The following is a 23,498-nucleotide window of genomic DNA, read 5'->3' on the forward strand; positions in this document are numbered from 1 at the left end:
GAACCCAACTTCGGTAGAAGAGCCCCCACCCAACCTCTCTGGTCCCGATATGCCCTCTCTCACCCTTATGATCACCTACTGATATGGAGATAGCTACTTCTCTCCGCTCCTTGGAAACACCTGTTGATATGGAGATGCAGTAAGCTCAGGTGAGAGATTTTGGAAATACTGCAATTTTACCCACATCACTCTTCCTGGTAGTAGGTGTCTTTGTACAGTACTTGTTTGTTTTTTATCTCCCAAATCCAAATCTTTCAAAAGTATAGTAATTTGTTACCAATGAGGATATATGGGAAAATAGGAGTAATGTAGGATATGAAGGAAGTTATAAAATAGGGCTTTCTTAAATGCTTTCTCTAAAGATGCACAGAGGAATACATCTATATCTTTCCAGGCAACTATTCTGGGTTTAGTTCAATTCAGCTAACCTTTATTGAGCATTTACTCTGGACCATGTGCTATGAATGGGCCCAGGGATATAAAGATGAATATATATATCTTTTTTTATTTTTCCCCATGTTCCATTACAGAGGAGAGAATGATTAGTTCCATCTCTAGGTATTAAGGAGTGACATCTGGGCTTCTTTCCAGGATAAATTGGTGTTCTTCACACTGACAAGTTTTGGGGTAGAAAATGCCACATGCAGTATTTGGGAGCTTGACATGTTTGGAGAATTGGGTGTGGTTCAGGAATTATTGGAGCATAAAGTTCAAGGTAGAGAGATGAGAGGCATGAGGGGTAAACTAAATAGTTGGCTTGTGCAGGATCTATGCGGGACTTCGAACAATGTATTGCTTCCTTTCACTGCTCAAACAAATTGCCACAGAACCTGCCTGTGTTGTTTGTCTTGTGCGACCTCCCCCAACTCTGCCCCAGTCCCACCCCATCATGCTGATGTCTGGTTCTGTTGTCACGTTACCTTCTCTGACTCTGACCTTCTTCCTTCCCTATTATAATTACCCTTATTACCCTGGGCCAGCTTGGATAATTCAGGATACTAACCTTCCTGTCTCAACAGCCTTAACTTAATAATATTTGCAAAGTCCTTTTGGCGTTGGGAAGTTACATATTTACAGAATTCAATTCAAAGATTAGGATGTGGAAATTTTTTGGAGGCCATTGTTTAGCTTACCAGAAACAGTATATTATAGTTTTAGGGAAACCATTTGAAGATTATGGACAGGTTTTATACTGATATAGTGGTTCTCACATTTGAGTGTGCATGAATATCTACTGGGGCATATATTAAAAATAGGAGTGATTCTGATTCAGTATCTCTGGAGTGGGTGTGGGAGCTGCATTCCTAACAGGTGCCCAGGAGTTCTGGAAACAGTCCTTGGGGACAGTGTTCTGATAGCTGGACAGATAATGGGCTAGAGAGGGAAGAAGTCAGATACAATGAGACCTGTTGGTAGAACTAATGCAGTAGTGGAAGGGAAGTACATTTGTCAATCATTAACCCAACCCTTTTAAAGCCACCAGTATGCTATAGTATATTCATTAAGGACATATGTGAGGAAGTCATACAGATGTAGTTTAAATTGTATCACTTATCCCTGTCACCTTGGCAAGTTAGTTCATTTCTTTAAGTTTCAATTTCCTTATCTGAAATTAGAAGAATAATATCTATCTACTATGGTACTTTTGAAGATTACATATGGTGTGTCAGAAAAGCTCTTGGCACAGTGGTTGGCAAATAATAAGAACTCACAAATAATGGCTATTGTTTAAGTATCATTATATCTAAGGGACAGATGTTATTTTCTAGCAAAATGTTCAATTTAATTGTAAAATGAATGCAGAATATCTATGGGCTATTCATCTATTTGTCGCACAGTTACCTAAAGCACTGCAGAAAACAAGACAACACAACAACATCAAAAACTCAGGAAGAGCCCCTCTGAACACAGAGTCAACCCATCTTACTTCTTAACTTTATAAGACATTCTCTGGGATGTGGTCCTCTTTGATTCTTCAGATTCTGTTTTCCAGCACGTTGTAGGCCTGAAGGTGATGATCAACCCAAAAGCAGAGGATGCAGCAATATAAAAGACAAAGCATTGAATGCAACAGAATGAGTAGCCTTTTGGAGAGGCCACTGTTAAAATACGCATGTGGAAATAATGGGAAATCCCATTTTGCCAACATATTGGAAGCAAGGAAATTGGATAAAACAGGACATTAAGTTCAGGAACTACAAACTTTTAGAGAATCTTAAGAACTTTTAGAGAAATAGAAACAAAATTTATCTCAGGAGAAAGTTGTTCTAGTTTTTCCACCCAGATGACTTTAGTGGTCATAAGTGGGTTTTACAAAAATGGGAAGTAGAGTGTTTCTTTTTGGACTTGGGAATAGCCTTTCAGCACAAATCTGTGATCAGGTAGAGGAAATTCCGTTTTGTGATTCAAATGGAGTCCCTGTTTATTAAATGATGACAATTTGCCCTTAAGAAAGTTTCTGTGTAATTAGGTAAACACATTTGCCTGCTGAGGAAGGTGTTTGGGGGCTCAGATTGCATCGGGGGTGGAAGGTGACCTAGGAGCACAGTGAAGCCACTGGTGGCAGATGCTATCAACCCTGTCCCATCTTTTCTGCAGTCGCCCTACAGATCATGGATACTGAGCATCACTAGGGAAAAATGGGTAAGAGTGGGAGTGTGCAAGAAAACCCTATGGATGTGTGTACTTATATTGGACTAATATTGGTAGTCTGCTTTTTACTAGAAGAGCAAAGTGATCACCTATTCCAGAATCCAAGGGGAATGTTAACTTACTTAAAATAAGAAATTGTTTTCAAGTATGAGCTGCATGTTTGAACATACAACTAATTGGTATCCATTGCTTATTGACAACCATGCTTAACTATTCATTAAATTAGTCCTTAAAGGGCCTGTACTTGCCCATGTTTTGTTAATCTAATTTATTAGACTACATTTTGAACCATATAAACCTATATTTTCTGGAAAATTTTTCATGGTACCATTTGAGTGAAAGTGATTGTACTTAGTTATCCCACTGTACAGACGAAGAAATTGAGGAGCTGACATTAACCTACTCACGACCCTATTTTAAGTTGGAGGCTAGTAGCACCCTACTAGATATAGAAAGGAAGGTGACCCAAGTAACACACCCACTGCACTTCTGTGTCAGAACTCCAGCAGCGAGCAACCGTGAGTTAACATCATTAAGCTGTAGCATAAAGACGTCTCTATCTACTTTCAGTTAACCAGTATACATTCTTCAAAGGCTTTCAGATACATTTATGGTACTGAATTTAGGCAAGAAATCCAGAATATTTAGCAAGGTGTGTCCTCAGTGAAAGGAAGATACATTTCAGCTTGGCAAATGTGACTGGCAGGCTGGTGGGGATTTCTGTTTCTGATGAATGGATTATCTCAGCCTTTAATTGACCTCCCACCCTACTGCTGATACTGTTTTTTAAAAATTTCTTTGTTCATTTACACCTCATCACAGGGCAGAGAAGGAAGATAGGTGAAAATTAATACTGGTCATGGGTTAAAGCTCTAATTGTAGCTCTTGTGGAGATGGCAGGAGAGAGGTTAAAATAAGGTCTGGGTGTTATTTGTTATCCATGTCCTGCTCCAGCCCCCAAGGCCATCAGTCAAGTGTCCCTGAGTTGGTCAAAGTGTCTCTGGAATCCCTGAAATGAAAGTCATTCAAAGATGATGTCTCTTTTCTGCTTAAAAGTATTTTCCACTGAAAGACTGAAGACTGAATTCATATTGCAAAGAAAAAAAATAGTCTGTTTTAAACAGACACAGTAATATTGTTTTATCTTAGCCAATGTTCTTATATGTGTATGTATGTGCACACTTGTAACATATTCTCTAAATATACTTTCAGTGATTTCTGGGAACAGATGGAGATGTGATCTGTGTAGTTTTTTGTCTGGATAAATTGCTGCTAAGACTTCAATTGTGACCATCACTGCCCAATCTGACTTTCCTCCCTAATTAGAATTAAGATGGGAGTCAAAAATTAGGTGAGTATGATTCTCACATACAGAACTAGGTGATGCCTGCTGATCTTGACCTCAGTAAAGTCTTGTCTCTTTGAACCATTACACGTGGACAGGTGACACTGAACAAAGCTAGCTGATGGTTTAAGTTGCTTGTCAGTACTGTTTCAAGGAGCTTTATGGGAAAAACAACTAATTCCTAACTGTCTAAAATGCCCAGAAAGTAGCTCTCTCTTATTTTCTTCCTCTGTTTCTGCCATCCTACTACATCTCTGTCCCTCCCTTCTTCCCTTCCTTCTTTCCATAGACTTTTGGTAAGTACCTGCTAAATGCCAAACACATGTACTATGCACAGGTGATGCAGTGATAAATAAGATAAACGTGATTTCTACCACCCTAGTTGTCTTGCCAATGGGTTTCAGCCCTGGGCAAGTTCGCTATGTATTCAATGTGACCAAAGAAATTGACAGCAAAACGTTCTTTGGGGTGAAAGGGTTTATTACCCGGCTTGTTCTCCCAGCGGTAGGTCGCTCTGAGTCTCTGCCTCCACCCAGAGCACTGGGCCGAGCTCTCTGTATAGCGCAATAATAGCTTATTACCTAAAGGTGTGGAAGCAGTAGACTAGCAACAGGCCAGTTACATCATCAGGTGGTTTAAGTTCAGTGAGGATCCTGGCCATAGGAACCCCAACTTCCCCACACTGGCACTTGCAGAAATTAATTATTTTAAGTCCATAAGTGATTACATAAAATTGTGATACATATTATTTGGACCATTTGGGGTGCTGGGGGAATGTAAGAGGGCAGAACAGGGGCCTCCTATCTAGTCTCGGGAGTCCTAAGGAAGTGACACTTCAACTATATCTTAAAAAAAAAGAGAAGGAATCTGGGTGAAGGGCTGGGGATCGGGTGGGCAGGCAGGTTGTTTGCAAGGAAGAGATGTCCAGGGATAAAGGATGACCTGTGCAGTCTCTGAGGTGGAAGGAAGCTTGGCATGTCCAGGGAATAGACAGAGAGCAAAGGCAGTGATGGAGAGAGGAGTGGCTGTTTGGACAGGATGGTCAGAGGGGCCACATGATGTGGGCTCCCTTTGCTTGGGTCCTCTGTGGAGGTGTTTGGCACCTCTTGGCACTCGGACGGCAAAGAGGCTTTACATAGGGCAGTGACAGGACCAGACTGGTACTCTTCTGAGACAGACCTGCTACAGTGTGGAGAATGAATGAGGAGGTGGGCAGGAATAAATTTAGGGGCACCACCCGGGAGAGCTCTTTAATCAGCCTGGCTGAGAGAGAACCTGGACAAGGGGGCTGTGGTGACAGTGGGAAAGAAGTGGACAACTATTTGCAAAGTGCAGCCAGACCCTGTGATTGATGGAACGGTGGGTGGGGCAGAGCAGGTTCTGGGATAATTTCCAGCCTTTCCCAAGTATCCTGTCTTTGCATCCCAGTGATTGCAGAGAACGTCTTCTTCATTTTCTCAGTCTTACTGCCTTAGTCTGTGGAGTATGAGGGGTGCAGCATCTTAGAGTTCGTCTGGCAGTTCCCTGTCCTGGATGCCGTCCTTGATTTGGGAACTAAGAGAGAGATGCCATCCATGGCTCCTTTATCTGGGGTTTCACTGGCCAGCTTCCTTGACTTCAGATCATCAGTCAGTCACTTTCTTCTCAGCCAGCCTCTCCTTCTGGAGTCCCTTTCTTCTGACTGGGGACATCTGTACTTACCTCTTCAGTTTGTGTCATTTAAGATGTCACCCTAGCAGACATCACACATCCTTGTTTGTTTCCTTGTCCTGGGTCAGGCCCTTAGGTTATCTCCTCCTCTTTCTCTTGTGTCTTCCCCACAGGGCACATCTTGCCTCCAAGAGTGTCATGTGTATCCCACTTTAGGCCACAGTCATGGCCTGTTTCTAGAAAGCTGTGTGGAAATCAAGTGATTTTAGAACTTTAGAAATAGATATTTTTGAGGCATCAGATCATTTTGTAAAATGAATAATCCTTCTTCCCTGGTTGCTGGTTTTCCTGCCCTGTCTCCTTCTCTGCCTCTAGCATGAAGGCTCTGCAGCCCATGCTGTGCCGTTTGGAGGAAGCATGCATGATCTGTGTCCACATGAAGCTGAGGGGCTCGAGCAGGCTCTGGAGGGCAGCCTCACCACGTGCTCTGACATGTCCAGCTCCTCTGCTGTGGGAGGCATGGCCTGGCACCAGAGGCATCAGGTCAGGCACTGCTCCCAGCAGGTTTTGGTGGCACGGTTGCAGCTTTGGTGTTGACAGAGGAAGGAGATGGCCACAGGATGAGGGAGAAGGAAAACAGTGGATGCCAGGCTCTAAGACACACATGAGGGAACCCAGAACGATCTGGGAGGAATTTGAGGGGCAAAGAAGAGCAGGAGGGAGGGCCAAGTCAAAGAGATGCTGTTTGCTGATGATATTGTCCTGTCGTACTGTCTGGCTGCTGAGTCTAAGAAACGTAGTTTGTGGAAGATAAAATTATCAAGGGAGGAATAGTTAAGACAGAGGCTAAAAACATGTTTTGAGATTAGATTATGCTCTGAAGTCTTGAGTGCAGTGGCTCTCAAACTGTGGATTCTGTGTTATTTAAATGCAGAATCTGACTCAGCAGGATTAGTGGTAGTTGTGGGGGAGGCTGAAATTCTGTATTTCTGACAAACTGCCAGATGATGCCAGAGCTGTTGGTCCTTGGATGTCACTTGGAATAGTGTGGGGAAAATAGAAGTTCCTATGGCCAGGATCCTCACCTGACCCTGAACTACTTGATGATGTAACTGACCTGCTGCTACGCTAGTGCTTCCACACCTGTAGGCAATGAGCCATTACTGACTGAATTACTACTTAAAGAACTCTGCCCAGGGCTCTGGGGAGAGGCAGAGAAGGAGATGGATTACGAACCTGCAGGCTGCTGGATCCAGATGTGATTTTAGTGCTTGACCTACCACAGTGAAAATAAAGCCAGGTATAAATCCTTTTACCCCAGGAACGTTCCATTGTCATTTCTTGGTCTCAGTGAATCCATCGTGAAGTTGCCCTGGGCTGAAACCCTCAGGCAAGACAGTAGCGAGGCTCTCTAAGTTAAATAAATAAATTGTATACAGGGAGACTTATAAATAAATGGTACGTAGGTGGAAATCTCCTTTTTTGGAGTCAGTCTCACTGGTCTGAACTTTAGCTCTACCATTTAGTAAATGTGTGACCTTCCTGAGTTATCAACCTTGCATGGCCTCAGTTTCCTCCACTGTAAAATGGTAGTGATAGTAGTTCTTACCTTAGAGGGATCGTTTGTTACAACTATTCAGTTTGAAGAACCTGGGTTAAATAAAGTTAAGTGATATCTTTATTGCAGGACTTCTCAGAACTTTTAATTTCCTAAAGTGATGTTTCAAGGAGATATAGTCAGTGACATTTCCTGAATTGACTGGCCAATTTAACTTCTGATTTCCTGGAGTGTTTGATTGATCTGTTATTCTTTGGAATTACTGTTTTTGGAGGATTGATCTGGCAGCAGACAGGAAGATGAGTTGATCTGGGAAAAGACTAGAGCTGGGGAAATCCTCCAGGACCTGAGTCTGGAAGGAAAGAGCATTGTAAAATGTCCCAGGCTGGGGGCTAGTTAGATGGAGGGTTAGGAAGAGGAAGAATCATGTGAGATTCCTTCCCACCCAGAGAGAAACAGAAGGCCAGGGGAGAGTGCCATGTGTTTAATTTCCCATTCTGATTTACATTCTGCTGCTTGTTGCCCACAAACTAACAGCATGCCTCTTGAGTCTCTAGGGCATTTTACAGTAAAGCCACATATTTTCTGAAGTTGGGTCAAGACTGAGCATATGAAATTCCTCAAGTGTGAAATCTCACTTAACCCTATTAATGCTTATAACCCTGAGTACGTATTGTTTATAATTCACTTCTAGTTACCAGTGGATATTTACATTTGCCAAATCTTTTCAGTCCTGTCTCAAACTAAATTTATTTTAGGGAAGAAAATTTGCCTTCCTGTCAAAAAGCTGAGAAGAACCAACCTCTCCCTCCCACTCCTATGGTTTGCACATTTGGCTGTAACTCTGTGTGTGCATGTGTATATAGTAATGGTATTCTGGATTTCATAATACTTAGGGGAATAAAACCTTCATTTATAAGGGTCTTTACAGTTCACCAAAGGTTTTGCCATAATGATCTCATTTTATTCTAGCATACCATGAAATGGGTATTATTTGGCATATCTATGTTTCCTTTCTACATTGTGAAGAAAGTAGGGATGGTATAGTTTCATATGACCAACTATGCATACTTTCCTTCCACTGGGAATTTTTTTTACAGCTTTTATACAAAGCTTTCATATGTGGCTGGTGGTGAAAATATGAAAGCAATTATTTGAATTAAAAGGATAAACTCATTTATGTATAAGTGCAGCTGCTGAACTATGCACACATTGTAAAGAGCATGGCTGAGATAGACCTGGAATAATTTTAGCCCCCTCTATCCTGCTCCCAAATTGAATTATGTACAGTAGCTTCATTTAAACACATACACTCACATACAAAGACAGACTAACAGTGAAGACACTTGATTTGGCATTTGCTTTAGGTTTAAAATTTTTTTAATGGCCTATGACTTTCTCTAAAGTAATTACTCTAGTTAATATTTTAGAATCATTTGATAAAAGTCCAAGATATAAATCTTTTTGAGTGGCTGTTCAAGTGCACTCTAAGGTGAAAATAATTCTCTGTTTCCTACAGATGGGAAATCTGTTCGGGCCACCACCTAAATTTTAATTAGTGAGAGTCTCCCATTTACAATGCTGATGCATTTAGAAATCAGGCTTTCAGAGTATAGTTGACAGTTATCAGTAAAAGCCACCACTTGTGGAACATTTGCTCTGTGTTTAATCATGCCAACTATCCTGGGGGGCCAGGATTTGTGACCCATTTTTGAAAGAATATGCCCACATTCTCCTAAAAGTGCTCCATTTAGGAGTCCATTTCCACTGACCCCAGGGCCTTCAACTACCACTAGCTAGGAGACTGATGCTTGTGGAGCTCACAAATGATGTTTGAGATTTTTTAAGAGAGTTTAGTTTACCTAGAAATTAAGAAACATTGCAAAACATCAAATTTAACTCACTCTTCATAGTCCTTCTTTTTGTTTTATGCAAAGGTAATGGAAATAGGCAATGAAAAAAAATTCAAGGTATGAGTTATTGATAATAATTAAATCTTTCAGTTTTAATGAGGAAATTGGTTGTAACTTTTGATCTGTAAACATGATGGATGAATAGTCACATATAACAGCTAGGGTGAGGAATTGAAGGAAACCACATCATCCAGGCTGAGGTATCCCACCTGGATCACCTTCATAGGTAGATAAGCCCATTTCCCACTTATGGGGCTGTTGGCTTGAAGTGCATACAGCTTTGCCTTCTCAGGAGTGTCCTCTGCCTTACCCTGAAGTTCCTCCCTCAACCCCTGGTTGGGACCAATGCCAACTGTCTTTTTATTTTTTTAATTTTTTAATTAAGGTATCATTGATATATGATCTTATGAAGGTTTCACATGAGCGACATTGTGGTTTCAACATTGGCCCATATTATCAAGACCCCCTTCCCCCCCATTGCAGTCACTGTCCATCAGTGTAGTAAGATGCTATGGAATCACTACTTGTCTTTGTGCTATACTGCCTTCCCCGTGACTTACCTATATTGGGAGTGCTGTTATAGTGTTCTTTAACTCCCTTCTCCCTCTCTCCCAACTAACCCTCCCCAACACTTCCCTTTGGTAACTGCTAGTCCCTTCTTAGAGTCTGTGAGTCTGCCACTGTTTTGTTCCTTCAGTTTTGCTTTGTTGTTATACTCCACAAATGAGTGAAATCATTTGGTACTTGTCTTTCTCTGCCTGGCTTATTTCACTGAGTATAATACCCTCTAGCTCTGTCCACATTGTTGCAAATGGTTGGATTTTTTTTATGGCTGAATAATATTCCATTGTGTATATATACATCTTCTCTATTCATTCATCTACTGATGAACACTTAGGTTGCTTCCACATCTTGGCTATTGTAAGTAGTGCTGATATAAGCATAGCAATGCATATGTCTTTTAAAATATCATGGATCTTGTTTTCTTTGGGTAAATTCCTAGGAGTGGAATTACTAGGTCAAATGGTATTTTTATTTTTAGTTCTTTGAGGAACCTCCATATTGCTTTCCACAATGGTTGAACTAATTTACATTCCCACCAACAGTAGGAGGGTTCTGCTTTCTCCACATCATTTCCAGCATTTGCTGTTTCTTGCCTTTTGGATGTTGGCCATCCTAACTGGTATGAGGTGATATCTCATTGTGGTTTTAATTTGCATTTTCTTGATGATTGGAGATATGGAGCATCTTTTCATGTGCCTATTGGCCATATGAATTTTTTCTTTGGAGAAGTGTTTTCTTCACATCCTCTGCCCATTTTTTAATTAGGTTATTTACTTTTTGGGTGTTGAGCTGTGTGAGGTATTTATATATTTTGTATGTTAACCTTATTGGATAAGTCACTTACAAATACATTTTCCCATAATGTAGGATGCCCTTTTGTTTGACTGATGGTGTCCTTTGCTGCACAGAAGTTTTTAGTTTGATGTAGTCTCATTTGTTCATTTTTGCTTTAGCTTCCCTCTTCCAAGGAGATGTGTTCAGGGAAAAGTTGCTCATGTTTATAATCAAGAGATTTTTGCCTATGTTATCTTTTAAGAGTTTTATGGTTTCATGACTTACATTCAGGTCTTTGATCCATTTCAAGTTTATTTTTGTGTATGGACTTAGACAATAATCCATTTTCATTCTTTTACATGTAGCTGTCCAGGTTTGCCAACACTAGGTGTTGAAGAGGATGTCTTTTCTCCATTGTATATTCATGTCTCCTTTATTGTATATTAATTGGCCATATATGTGTGGGTTTATATCGGGGCTCTCTATTCTTTTCCATTGATCTATAGGTCTGTTCTTGTGCCAGTACCAAACTGTCTTGATCACTGCAGCTTTGAAGTAGAGCTTGAATTTAGGGAACGTAATATCCCCAGCTTTGTTCTTTCTTCTCAGGATTGCTTTGGCTCTTTGGGGTCTTTTGTGGTTCCATATGAATTTTAGAACTATTTGTTCTAGTTTGTTGAAGAATGCTACTGGTATTTTAATAGGGATTGCTTTGAATCTGTAGATTGCTTTAAGCAGAATGACCATTTTGACAATATTAATTCTTCCTATCCGTAAGTACAAGATGTGTTTCCATTTATTGGTGTCTTCTTTAATTTCTCTCATGAGTGTCTTGTACTTTTCAGGGTATAGGTCTTTCACCTCCTTGGATAGGTTTATTCCTAGGTATTTTATTCTTTTTAATACAATTCTAAACAGAGTTGTTTTCCTGATTTCTCTTTCTGCTAACTCATTATTAGTATATAGGAATTCAACTGATTTCTGTGCATTAATTTTGTATCCTGCAACTTTGCTGAATTCAGTTATTAGTTTTATTAGTTTTTGGTGTATTCTTTAGGGAGTTTTATGTACAATATCATGTCATCCTCAAAGAATGACAGTTTAACTTCTTCCTTGCCAATCTGGATGCCTTTTATTTCTTTGTGTTGTTCGATTGTCATGGCTAGGACCTCCAGTACTATGTTGAATAAACGTGGTGAGAGTGGGCATCCTTGTCTTGTTCCTTATTTTAGAAGAAAAGCTTTTAGCTTTTTGCTGTTAAGTATGATATTGGCTGTGGATTTGTCATATGTACAATGCAACTGTCTTATAAGTGACCAAAATCCTGGTTTGCTCATGACTGTCCTAGTTTTAGTACTGAATGTCCTGTATCATTTGAAACTCTCTATTCAAAGCAAACCAAGTTGTTTGGTAACCCCCTTTCTCTAAAGGGAGCCCCCAACTCTGTGGTACAATGTGTGGGCCAGATCAAGCTGAAGCAGATCTCCAAGCAAGATCCATCCTTAGAAAAGAGATCCTGGAGCTCCTTCACCCTTTTTGCTATGAGAGGACACAGTGAGAGGATGGCTGTTTGTCTCTGAGCCAGGCAGTAAGTTCTCACCAGATGTCAAATCTGCTGGCACCTTGATCTTGGACTTCCCATCCTCCAGAACTGTGAGAAATAAATTTCTTAGCTTATAAGATACCTGCTTATGGTATTTTGTCGTAGAAGCCAAATACACTAAAACAGACGTCAAACCAGTAACATTTTTATTTGTATTCTTCTCTACTGGTGCTCAAGTGTGAAGTGAAAAATGAATATATATCTCCATGTATTTTCAAACCTGGCTCAGCTTTATCATAATGTAATTAAACCACATGCTATGTGGAAGAACTTCTGACATACAGAATGTAATGTAAAATCCCTGCATATACGTGAAGTTGTGGTGTGTGTTTGTGTATGTGCTACTGCAGTGAGGCCCCTTTTGTGCATCATGCTGCAAAGATGAGTGGGGTTATTCTTAACCCTAGAGAACAAAGTGCCTGCAGAATTATGGAGGCAGTGTGATATAGGCTAACACCATGGCTGGGAACCAGACATATTGCTGGCTCTACAGACCTCCATGATCTTGGGGAAGTTGCTTACTTTTGGGAGTCCTATTGTCTCATCTGTAAAGCGGGACTAAATGTAGTGTTCGGGTTTGTTGTGAGGATTAAAGATACTTATGCGCAGTGCCTCGCTGATAGCGAGTCCTCCACAGACACTTGGAATAATGGTTTTTCTTGGGCTATGGTGGTTTGGCTGAATTAGCTTTAAGCCCAATTTTGAGACATTTATGTAGAAAACTTTAACAAACACATGACTACTTTTCTCACCTTGTGCTTGTATAGGTTCTTTTGTTTCTCAGCAGGCTTTAAATGAATTATCTCATCTGAAGTTCAGAAGCACTCTGTAAAGCCATCAGAAAGGCATTTTAATCACCTTGGTCAAGGCTAGAGAGGTGGATGTGAAGTCCATCTTTTCTCACTGGTGTTGGTTCCCAATGTAAGATGGGGTTGCCTGCAGAAAGGATATTTTCTCTTTTATCTGAGGACTGTGAGTACAGGTGTTCTTTTCAGAACCTTCTGAACCAAAACTAATCCACATTATTCCTCTGAAATGAACAAAGGGGAAAAATGCATGCTTTCTTGTTCATAAGAATTGCCAGTGAGATGTTTTTTTTAATTAAATGAGGATGGATACCTTCACTCATCCATCCTCTTTTTAATTTCCTATGTTCAGTTTGATTAAGATGTGTTTCTTGAAGATATGTGCTATCTGGTTCTTGTTGTATAAAAAGTTTAATATCTTTCCTCCTTTTATTGGACCAGTAAGGCATTTGACATTAAAAATAATAGCTTTGAATTTTCCTGTTGCTGTCTGCATTCAGTTGGGGGAATATTAAAAATAGATGGAAAAATTCATTTAGTTCCTTCTCCGAAGGGTCCTTTCAAAGCATTACACACTTAACATGATCTGCTCTATAATCCACAGATGCATAGAATAAATAAAATAAAATGATAATATAAATTCCTTAGTGTCCCATCCAGGAAATGAATGTCAGTTGAAGAAATATGGGTGCTAATCTTTTAAAAAGTCACTGAAAACATATTTCTTCCCTTTGTGTTTAGCTGAAGTGAGCATGTGAATTTATTCTCAAGGATGGGAAGTACAAGTGACTTTAAGAAAACAATATTCAGTTTAGTTACAACTTAAACCTGCCAAGTTAGTACAACCTCTGAGTTTTGTTCTATGTCCCATGCCAAGTCTTTGTTTTTGTACAAAGACTTGGGTTTGGATAGAACTTCCAACATCTTGACACTAGTGGAAGGAAGAAGAATATAACAAAACATGCTGAGGGTCCTGCACTGAAATACACCAGTGTCCTGACAGAATTTCTAGCCATGCTGAAGTCAAAAGAAAGAGCAACTCTCAGGTTAAAGCTGTTATGGGGTGGGCTTTCAAACAAAAGTGCTCCACTAAGTCTGCATGTTTTCCTCCATATAGGCTCCGTAATAGCTTAGTGGTTCTAAAAGACTAGGACTCCAAATAGAATCACAATCCTGGGTTTAAATCTTAATTTCTCCAGTACTAAATTTACTCTTAATTTTCTTTTTCCATCAATTTTTGTGGTAGCCAGCTTCCAAGATAGCTCCCAGGGAGCTCCACCTTGCATAATTAATTTTCATTTATCACTTGGTCTGCAGACCAGTAAGATATGCAGAAATGATGGTATGTTAATTTCAGGATTAGGTCTTAGAACACTGAAACTTCTGTCTTGGTAACTCTCACTCTTTCAGATCACAGCAGCTGTGTTATGAGCAGCTGTACAGGGAGACCATGTGGCAAAGACCTGAGGTCTCCTGCCAAAATCACTGCGAGTGAGCTGAGAAGTGGATTATCTAGCCTCAGCCAAATATTCACATGAGTGCAGCCCTAGTTAACATCTTAACTCTAGGCTCATGAGAGTCCAGGTTAGAGCTACCTAGTTAAGTTGCTCCTGTATTTCTGACTCTCAGAAACTGTGTGAAATACTGTTTGTGGTTTTAAGTTGCTAAGTTTTGGGGATAATTTGTTATGCAGTAATAGATAATGAATAGTTTTATCATTGGCAAAATGGGAATAATTACAGTGCTATAGTACCTACTGAGATAGTATATGTAAATGGCACAGAGTTAAATGGTCAATAAGCAGAGGCTATTCTTGTTTTTTGTACTTCTGAGTTGGCCAATTGACTTATCCCTTAAATCTAGAAATAGGACATGTAAGTGTTTAATGCTGGGACTTTTACTAGTGTCACTGTGTTGAGCTCCACTTAGCAAACATGTTTTTTTTTTTGTCTTTTTGGCAGTGCTACTCTGTGTCATTGTTTCAGTAGAGGGAGAGGTTTTAGCTAAATAATCAAAACTGTTTGTTGAGTCCCTGCCTTGTTGTGTTCTAGGTACTAGGTCAAATCATCTTGGAAAACTAGCCGTAAGAATAAGACATGCTTTGGAATGGAACTTTTGCAATTAATTTTTCTATTTTTAGAGAAGATGGAGAGTAAGTTGGAAAATGGAAGAGGTATGAGTCTTAGAATCAAGGGAATAAATCAAAATTTATTTCTTAGTGAAAATGGAAGAAAGTTCTTAATGTGGCCCTTTTCTACTTTACTTAAATTCTCTTTAGTTTGTTATCAATGTATTTGTAGCATGGCAGGTGTACATTATTGTCTTCTCTTAGAGAAGGAAAATGCAGCTACTCTCAATTCTTGGTCAGAATGGCAGTCCTGCTCTTTTGAGAAAGTGTTCTTGGTCTCAGCTTATAGCTCTAGTAATTGTAGGAGAGGAAAAGGGCACCTACCTTGTTGGGCAGTGTGACAGAATTGACTTTGGTAATCAGTAGAGAAACATGTCACATGTGGATGTCATAGATTGTTCTCACGGCCTGTTCTTTAGCATTCACAGCTATGTATGCTATGGATGGGTCAATACCCTCTGATAAATGTATTATTCTCCTCCATAGTTAAAGGTTTTGGTCTGAAATGATCTTTGCTGTGAGGGGTTGGAAGATAAACAAAATAACTTCTTTCACAGTGGGGCAAACTGAAGCACTGAACAATTATGTTGTTTATCTCAACACAGATAAAACTAAAAGCCAGGCGCCTAACTTCCATAGTAATCTCTAAATTGATACTGCTTCATTATTATCAGTGCTACGTATTTTTTTCACTGAATACGGCAAGCACATGACAAATGCCATGGATTGTGGACATAGTTGATTTGTTGTTGTGAAATGGTATCATTTTAAGTTTACTTACTCCAAATAAATATATTCAAATACATAACTTAGGTTTCTGTGAATCTATAGTTCTTTTTAGTCTCCAAATCTTTGGATACCAAAAATGCTCTGGAACATTCTGTAGGTAAAAGAAAAACAGCAGATTTATTAGGGTAGATCTATAGAGAAGAGATGTAAAATTGTGACCCAAGGAGGGTGGTCTCTAGCCTCTGTGCAGAATTGTTGATGGACTTGGTGCTTGATTGCTTGTCCTGGAAAAAGCCTCAGTTGTGTTTCTGTGTTTGTGTGCCTGAAGACTCCTATTGCCTTTTCTTTCTCTGAGTCACTTCTCAGTCATTAGCAGGGTAATGTTTGTTCTGGGCCCTAGGGCAAACAGAGATGAATAGTAGAAACCTTTCACTTGTGTTAAGCAGAGTACTATAAACTTAATTGTTTCTAAATCATCCTGTGCTATAGAATATTGATTGCTAACTGTAAGTTGAATACTGTTTGAGAACAGCATCCAGCCTCTTGTTATATTTCTATCAACAAATTTCCAGAATATCTTAATTAACTAATTCTTACATTTAATGCAGTGGGCTGCACTTTTCAAAACATATTTGCATATATTGTTTCACTGAATCTTACATAACATCTTTGTCCATCAATGTCTTTTAGTTTTCTGTGTATAGGTCTTCTACCTCTTTGATTAAATTTATTCCTAAACATTTTATTCTTATCATGCTATTGTAAATGGGATTGTTTTCTTAATTTCTCTTTCTGATAGTTGGTTATTACTGTATAGAAATGCAACTGGTTTTTGTATAATGATTTTGTATCCTGAAACTTCACTGAATTCATTAGTTCTAATAGTTTTTTGTGGAGTCTTTAGGGTTATATACATATAATACCATGCCACCTGCAAATAGAGGAAGTTTACTTTTTCTTTACCAGTTTAGAAGCTTTTTATCTCTTTGTGTTATCTGATTGCTGTGGCTAGGACCTCCAGTACTATGTTGAATAAAAATTGGAAGAGTGGATATTCTTGTTTTGTTCCTGATCTTAGAGTTTTCACCATTAAGTGTGGTGTGAACTGAGGGCTTGTCATATATGGCCTTATACTATGTTGTGGTATAGTCCTCTTTATCCACTTTGTTGAGAGTTTTTGTCATGAAAGGATGTTAAATATTGTCCAATGCTTTTTTGGCATCTATTGAATAACCATATGATATTTGTCCTTTATTTTGTTAATGTGATGTGTCATATTGATTGATTTTTGGATGTTGAATTATCCTTGCATTCCTGGAATAAATCCTACTTGGTATGTGATTCTTTTAATGTATTATTGAATGCAGTTTGCTAATATTTTGTTGAGGATTTTTGCATCTATATTCGTCAGGGATACTGGTCTTTAACTTCCTTTTTTGTAATGTCCTTGTCTGGTTTGATAACAGGGTAATGTTGGTGACATTACATTTCCTGATTTCAAACTACATTATAAACCTATAGAAATCAAACAGTATGGAACTGACATAAAAACAGACACATAGATCAAGGCAATAGAATAGAGAACCCAGAAATAAACCCATGCATATATGGCCACTTAATTTAGCCAGGGGAGCCAAGAATACAATGGGGGAAAGGATAGTCTCTTCATTGGTGTTGGGAAAACTGGATAGCCAAATGCAAGAGAATGAAACTGAATCACTATTTTATACCATAAACAAAGATAAACTCAGAATGCTAACTTGGTTATAAATTAGGTGACCCTATAATGTGTGGTTATGTTTCTGGGCTATCAATTATGTTCCATTGATCTGTTTTCATATTTTTGCACCAATACTACACTGTGTTAGTGTTGCTGTAAGAGTAAGTCTTGGTATCTGGGAGAGCAAGTACTCTGGCCATTTTCTTCTTCTACAATGTCTGTGATAACTTTTGTCCATTGCAATTCCATATAAAAGTTGGAATTTTCTTGTCAAATTCCATAAAATACATCTTTTGGGAAATTTAGTTTGCATTAAATTTATATGTAAATTTGAGATGAATTATCTTCAAAATATTGGATTCTCCAATTCATTAGTATGGTAAATTGTTCCATTTGTTTATATTCTTTTAAATTTTTCTAAGTAATGTTTTATAGTTTTCTGTGTATTAGTCTTACTGATCTTTTGTTAGACTTATTCACATGTATCATATTTTGATGGTGTTATAAATGGTATCTTTTTAATATATCATTTTCAAACTGTGACTGATGTATGTAAATAAAATTAATTTTAAAACATTACAATTTATGCAGAAAACTTGATAAATTAATTAATTCTAGTAATTTACTTATATGTATTTTTTTAAACAGATAAATCATATCATCTACAAAATAATGAGAGTTTAATTTTTTTCTTTCCAATCCTGGTATTTTCTTTTTCTTACCTTAATGTAATGTTTAAAACTCCAATCAGTACTGAATAGAAGTGATGTTAGAAGTTTTCATCTCTTATTTCTAATATGAGGGAAAATGTTTTCAACATTTAATATTTAAGTATCACACTTGTTATATGTTCAGTGTAAGCTTTTATAAGATAAGGAAGTTTCCTTTTATTCCTAGTTTGAATAAGAGCTTTTTTTTAAAATTATGAATGAATATTGAATTTTATCCAATTTATTTTCTGCATCTATCAAATTTGTGATTTTCTTCTTTACTTTATTAATGTGGTCAATAACACTGTTTAACATATCTCTTGTAAACAGCATACTTTTAAAAAGATTTAGTCTGACCATCTTTGTGCTTTAATTAGAACATTTAATCCCTTACATATGATAAAACTTCTAATATACTGAGTTTAAATCAATAATTAAAATATTATTTTGTCTTCCTGCTCTGTATTTTTTTTCTCCTTATTGTCTTTTGGATTTTTTTTAAAATTTCATTTCCACCTATATTCACTTAATAGTAATATTAAGGCAGTCTTTTCTTATTTTTTTATTGGTTATCCAAGAGATTACAGCATCATTGCCTCATCTAAATCTAATATTCTTTGGTGCTTTTGATTTTCCATCCCAAATGCAAGGTTCTTAGAATCTTGCTATTCAAAGTGTGGCTGCAGATCAGCACCACTGGCATTAACATGGGAGTTGTTAAAAATGAAGAATATCAGGCTACTATATGTGCAGAATCTGAATTTTAACAAGATCCTCAGGTGTTTCACATTCATATTTAAATTTGAGAAGTACTGCCTTAGAACCCTTTAGTTACATAAATCTTATCCCAATTTATATTCCATTAATTCTGTATATTTTTATTTTATACACATCAAACACCATAAATATTATTAATTTTATTCATTTGGATTTACCATGTATTTACCATTCTCATTGCTTCTCATTAATTCCTGAATCTCTTTCCTTCCACCAGGGATTATTTTCCTTCAATGTGGAGAATTCCCTTCAGGATTTCCATTCATGGGACGAGACGTTGATGATTTTTCCTATTTTTAATTCAATTGAAAATGTTTACTTTGATGAGGCTAGAATTCTAGGTTGACAATTGTACTTGTTCAGTTCTCTTTATTGTCCACCCTATTTTTCTCTATGCTTCATTCTAAGTATCTTCTTTCTTTATTTTGGCTTATGAACAACAGAAATTTATTTCTTGCAGTTCTGGAGACTGGAAGTCAAGATCAGATTGCCTATGTGGTCAGGTTCTAGTGAAGGCTCACTTTCTGGGACATAGATGGCATCTTCTTGCTCTGTCTTCATATGGAAGAAGGGACAAGCAAGCTCTCTGGGCTTTTATTTATTTATTTATTATTTTATTTATTTATTTTATTAAGGTATCATTGATATGCACTCTTATGAAGGTTTCACATGAAAAACAATGTGGTTACTACATTCACATATATTATCTAGTTCCCCCCATACCCTATTGCAATCACTGTCCATCAATGTAGTAAGATGCCAGAGAGTCACTACTTGTCTTCACTGTGTTACACTGTCTTCCCCATGATCCTTCCCACAACATATGTACTAATCATAATACCCTTCAATCCCCTTCTCCCTCCCTCCCCACCCACCCTCCACTTTGGTAACTGCTAGTCCCTTCTTATAGTCTGTGAGTCTACTGCTGTTTTATTCATTCAGTTTTGCTTCAATGTTATACTCCACAAATGAGGAAAATCATTTGGCATTAGTCTTTCTTGCCTGACTCATTTCATTGAGAATAATACCCTCTAGCTCCATCCACATTGTTGCAAATGGTAGGATTTGTTTCTTATGGTTGAATAGTATTCCATTGTGTATATGTACCACCTCTTCTTTATCCATTCATCTAATGATGGACACTTAGGTTGTTTCCATATATTGGCTATTGTAAGTAGTGCTGCGATAAATATAGGGGTGCATATGTCTTTTTGAGTCTGATAACTTGTTTCCTTTGGGTAAATTCCTAGGAGCGGAATTCCCGGGTCAAACGGTATTTCTATTTAGTTTTTGAGGAACTTCCATATTGCTTCCTACAATGCTTAAACTAATTTACATTCCCAGTAGCAGTGTAGGAGGGTTCCCCTTTCTTTGCATCCTTGCCAACATTTGCTGTTCCTAGTCTTTTCTATGTTGGCCATCCTAACTGGTGTGAGGTGATATCTCATTGTGGTTTTACTTTGCATTTCCCTGATAATGAGCAATGTGGAGCATCTTTTCATATGCCTGTTGGCCATCTGAATTTCTTCTTTGGAGAAATGTCTGTTCAGATCCTCTACCAAGCTTTTAATTGGGTTATTTGCTTTTTGGGTGTTGAGGCATATGAGTTCTTTATATATTTTAGATGTTAACCCCTTGTGGGATGTGTCCTATACAGACATATTCTCCCATACTTTAGGATGCCTTTTGTTCTGCTGATGGTGTCCTTTGCTGTACAGAAGCTTTTTAGGTTGATGTAGTAACATTTGTTAATTTTTGCTTTTGTTTCTCTTGCCTGAAGAGATGCAATCAGGAAAAACTTGCTCATTTTTATATTCAAGAGATTTTTGCATATGTTTTCTTCTTTGATTTTTATGATTTCATGACTTAAATTCAGGTCTTTGATCCATTTTGAGTTTACTTTTGTGTATGGGGTTAGACAATAATCCAGTTTCATTCTCTTACATGTAGCTGTCCAGTTTTACCAACACCAGTTATTAAAGAGGCTGTCAATACCCCATTGGATGTCCATGACTCCTTTATTGTATATTAATTGACCATATATGCTTGGGTTTATATCTGGGCCCTCTAGCCTGTTCCATTGGTCTTTGGGCTTATTCTTATGCCAGTACCATATTGTCTTAATTACTGTGGCTTTAATAGAGCTTGAAGTCAGGGAGCATAATCCCTCCAGCTTTATTCTTCCTTCTCAGTATTGCTTTGGCTATTCGGGATCTTTTGTAGTTCCATATGAATTTTAGAACAATTTTTTCTAGTTCAATAAAGAATGCTGTTATTATTTTGATAGGGAATGTATTGAATCTATAGATTGCTTTAGGCAGGATGGCCATTTTGACAATATTAATTCTTCCTATCCATGAGCATGGGATATATTTCCATTTATTGGCATCTTCTTTAATTTCTCTCCTGAGTGTCTTGTAGTTTTCAAGGTATAGGTCTTTCACTTCCTTGTTTAGGTTTATTCCTAGGTATTTTATTCTTCTTGATGCAATTGTGACTGGAATTGTTTTCCTGATTTCTGTTTCTGCTAGTTGATGGTTAGTATATAGAAATGCAACAAATTTCTGTGTCTTAATTTTGTATCCCTCAGCTTTGCTGAATTCAGTTATTAGATCTAGTAGTTTGGAGTGGATTCATTAGGGTTTTTTATGTACAATATACTTTCTTCTGCAAACAGTGACTTTTTAACTTTGTCTTTACCCTTCTGGATGCCTTTTTATTTTATTTATTTTTTATTTTGTTATCATTAATGTACAATTACTTGAACAACAGTATGGTTACTAGACTCCCCCTTTATCAAGTCCCCACATACCCCATTACAGTCACTATCCATCAGCATAGTAAGATGCTATAGAATCATTTCTTGTCTTCTCTGTATATACTGCCTTTCCTGTGTCCCCACCCCCCACCCCACTATATTATGTGTGCTAATCATTATGCCGCCTTTTTCCCCTTATCCTTCCCTTCCCACCCATCCTCCCCATTCCCTTTCCCTTTGGTAACTGTTAGTACATTCTTCAGTTCTGTGAGTCTGTTGCTGTTTTGTTCCTTCAGTTTTTTCTTTGTTCTTATACTCCACAGATGAGTGAAATCATTTGGTACTTGTCTTCCTCTGCCTGGCTTATTTAACTGAACATAATGCCCTCTAGCTCCATCCATGTTGTTGCAAATGGTAGGATTTGTTTTCTTCTTATGGCTGAATAATAATCCATTGTGAGTATGTACCACGTCTTCTTTATCCATTCATCTACTGATGGACACTTAGGTTGCTTCCATTTCTGGGCTATTGTGAATAGTGCTGTGATAAACATAGGGGTGCATCTGTCTTTTTCAAGCTGGGCTCCTGCATTCTTAGGGTAAATTGCTAGAAGTGGGATTCCTGGGTCAAATGGTATTTCTATTTTAAGCTTTTGGAGGAACCTCCATACTGCTTTCCACAATGGCTGAACTAATTTACATTCCCACCAACAGTGTAGGAGGGTTCCCTTTCTCCACAACCTTGTTTGTCTTTTGGATGCTGGCCATCCTAACTGGTGTGAGGTGATATCTCATTGTGGTTTTAATTTGCATTTCCCTGATGATTAGTGATGTGGAACATCTTTTCATGTGCCTGTTGGCCATCTGAATTTCTTCTCTGGAGAAGTGTCTGTTCAGCCCCTCTGCCCATTTTTTAATTGACTTATTTGCTTTTTGTTTGTTGAGGTGCATGAACTCTTTATATAATTTGGATGTCAACCCATTATCAGATATGTCATTTATGAATATATTCTCCCATACTGTAAGGTATTTTTTTGTTCTACTGATGGGGTCCTTTGCTATACAGAAGCTTTTTAGTTTGTAAAGTCCCACTTATTCATTTATGGTTTTGTTTCCCTTGCCCAGGGAGATACATTCATGAAGAAGTTGCTCATGTTTATGTCCAACAGATTTTTGCCTATATTTTTTTCTAAGAGTTTTATGGTTTCATGACTTACATTCAGGTCTTTGATCCATTTCAAGTTTATGTTTGCTTATGGAGTTAGACAATAATCCAATTTCATTCTCTTACGTGTACCTGTCTAGTTTTGCCAACACCAACTGTTGAAGAGGCTGTCATTTCCCCATTGTATATCCATGGCTCCTTTATTGTATACTAATTGACCATGTATGCTTGTGTTTATATCTGGGCTCTCTATTCTTTTCCACTGGTCTGTGGGTCTGTTTTTGTGCCAGTACCATATTGTCTTGATTACTGTGGCTTTGTAGTAGAGCTTGAATTCAGGTAGCATAATTACCCATGCTATATTCTTCCTTCTCAGGATTGCTTTGGTTTTTCAGGGTCTTTTGTGGTTCCAATGAATTTTAGAACAATTTGCTCTAGTTCATTGAAGAATGTTTTTGGTATTTTGATAGGGATTGCATTGAATCTGTAGATTGCTTTATGCAGGATGGCAATTTTGACAATATTAATTCTTCTTAGCCAAGAGCATGGGATGAATTTCCATTTATTAGTGTCCTTTTTAATTTCTCTTAAGAGTTTCTTGTAGTTTTCAGGAAATAGGTATTTCACTTACTTGGTTAGGTTTATTC

This window comes from Manis pentadactyla, chromosome 4 (assembly GCF_030020395.1).
Source record: "Manis pentadactyla isolate mManPen7 chromosome 4, mManPen7.hap1, whole genome shotgun sequence".
In the NCBI taxonomy this organism is placed as follows: domain Eukaryota; kingdom Metazoa; phylum Chordata; class Mammalia; order Pholidota; family Manidae; genus Manis; species Manis pentadactyla.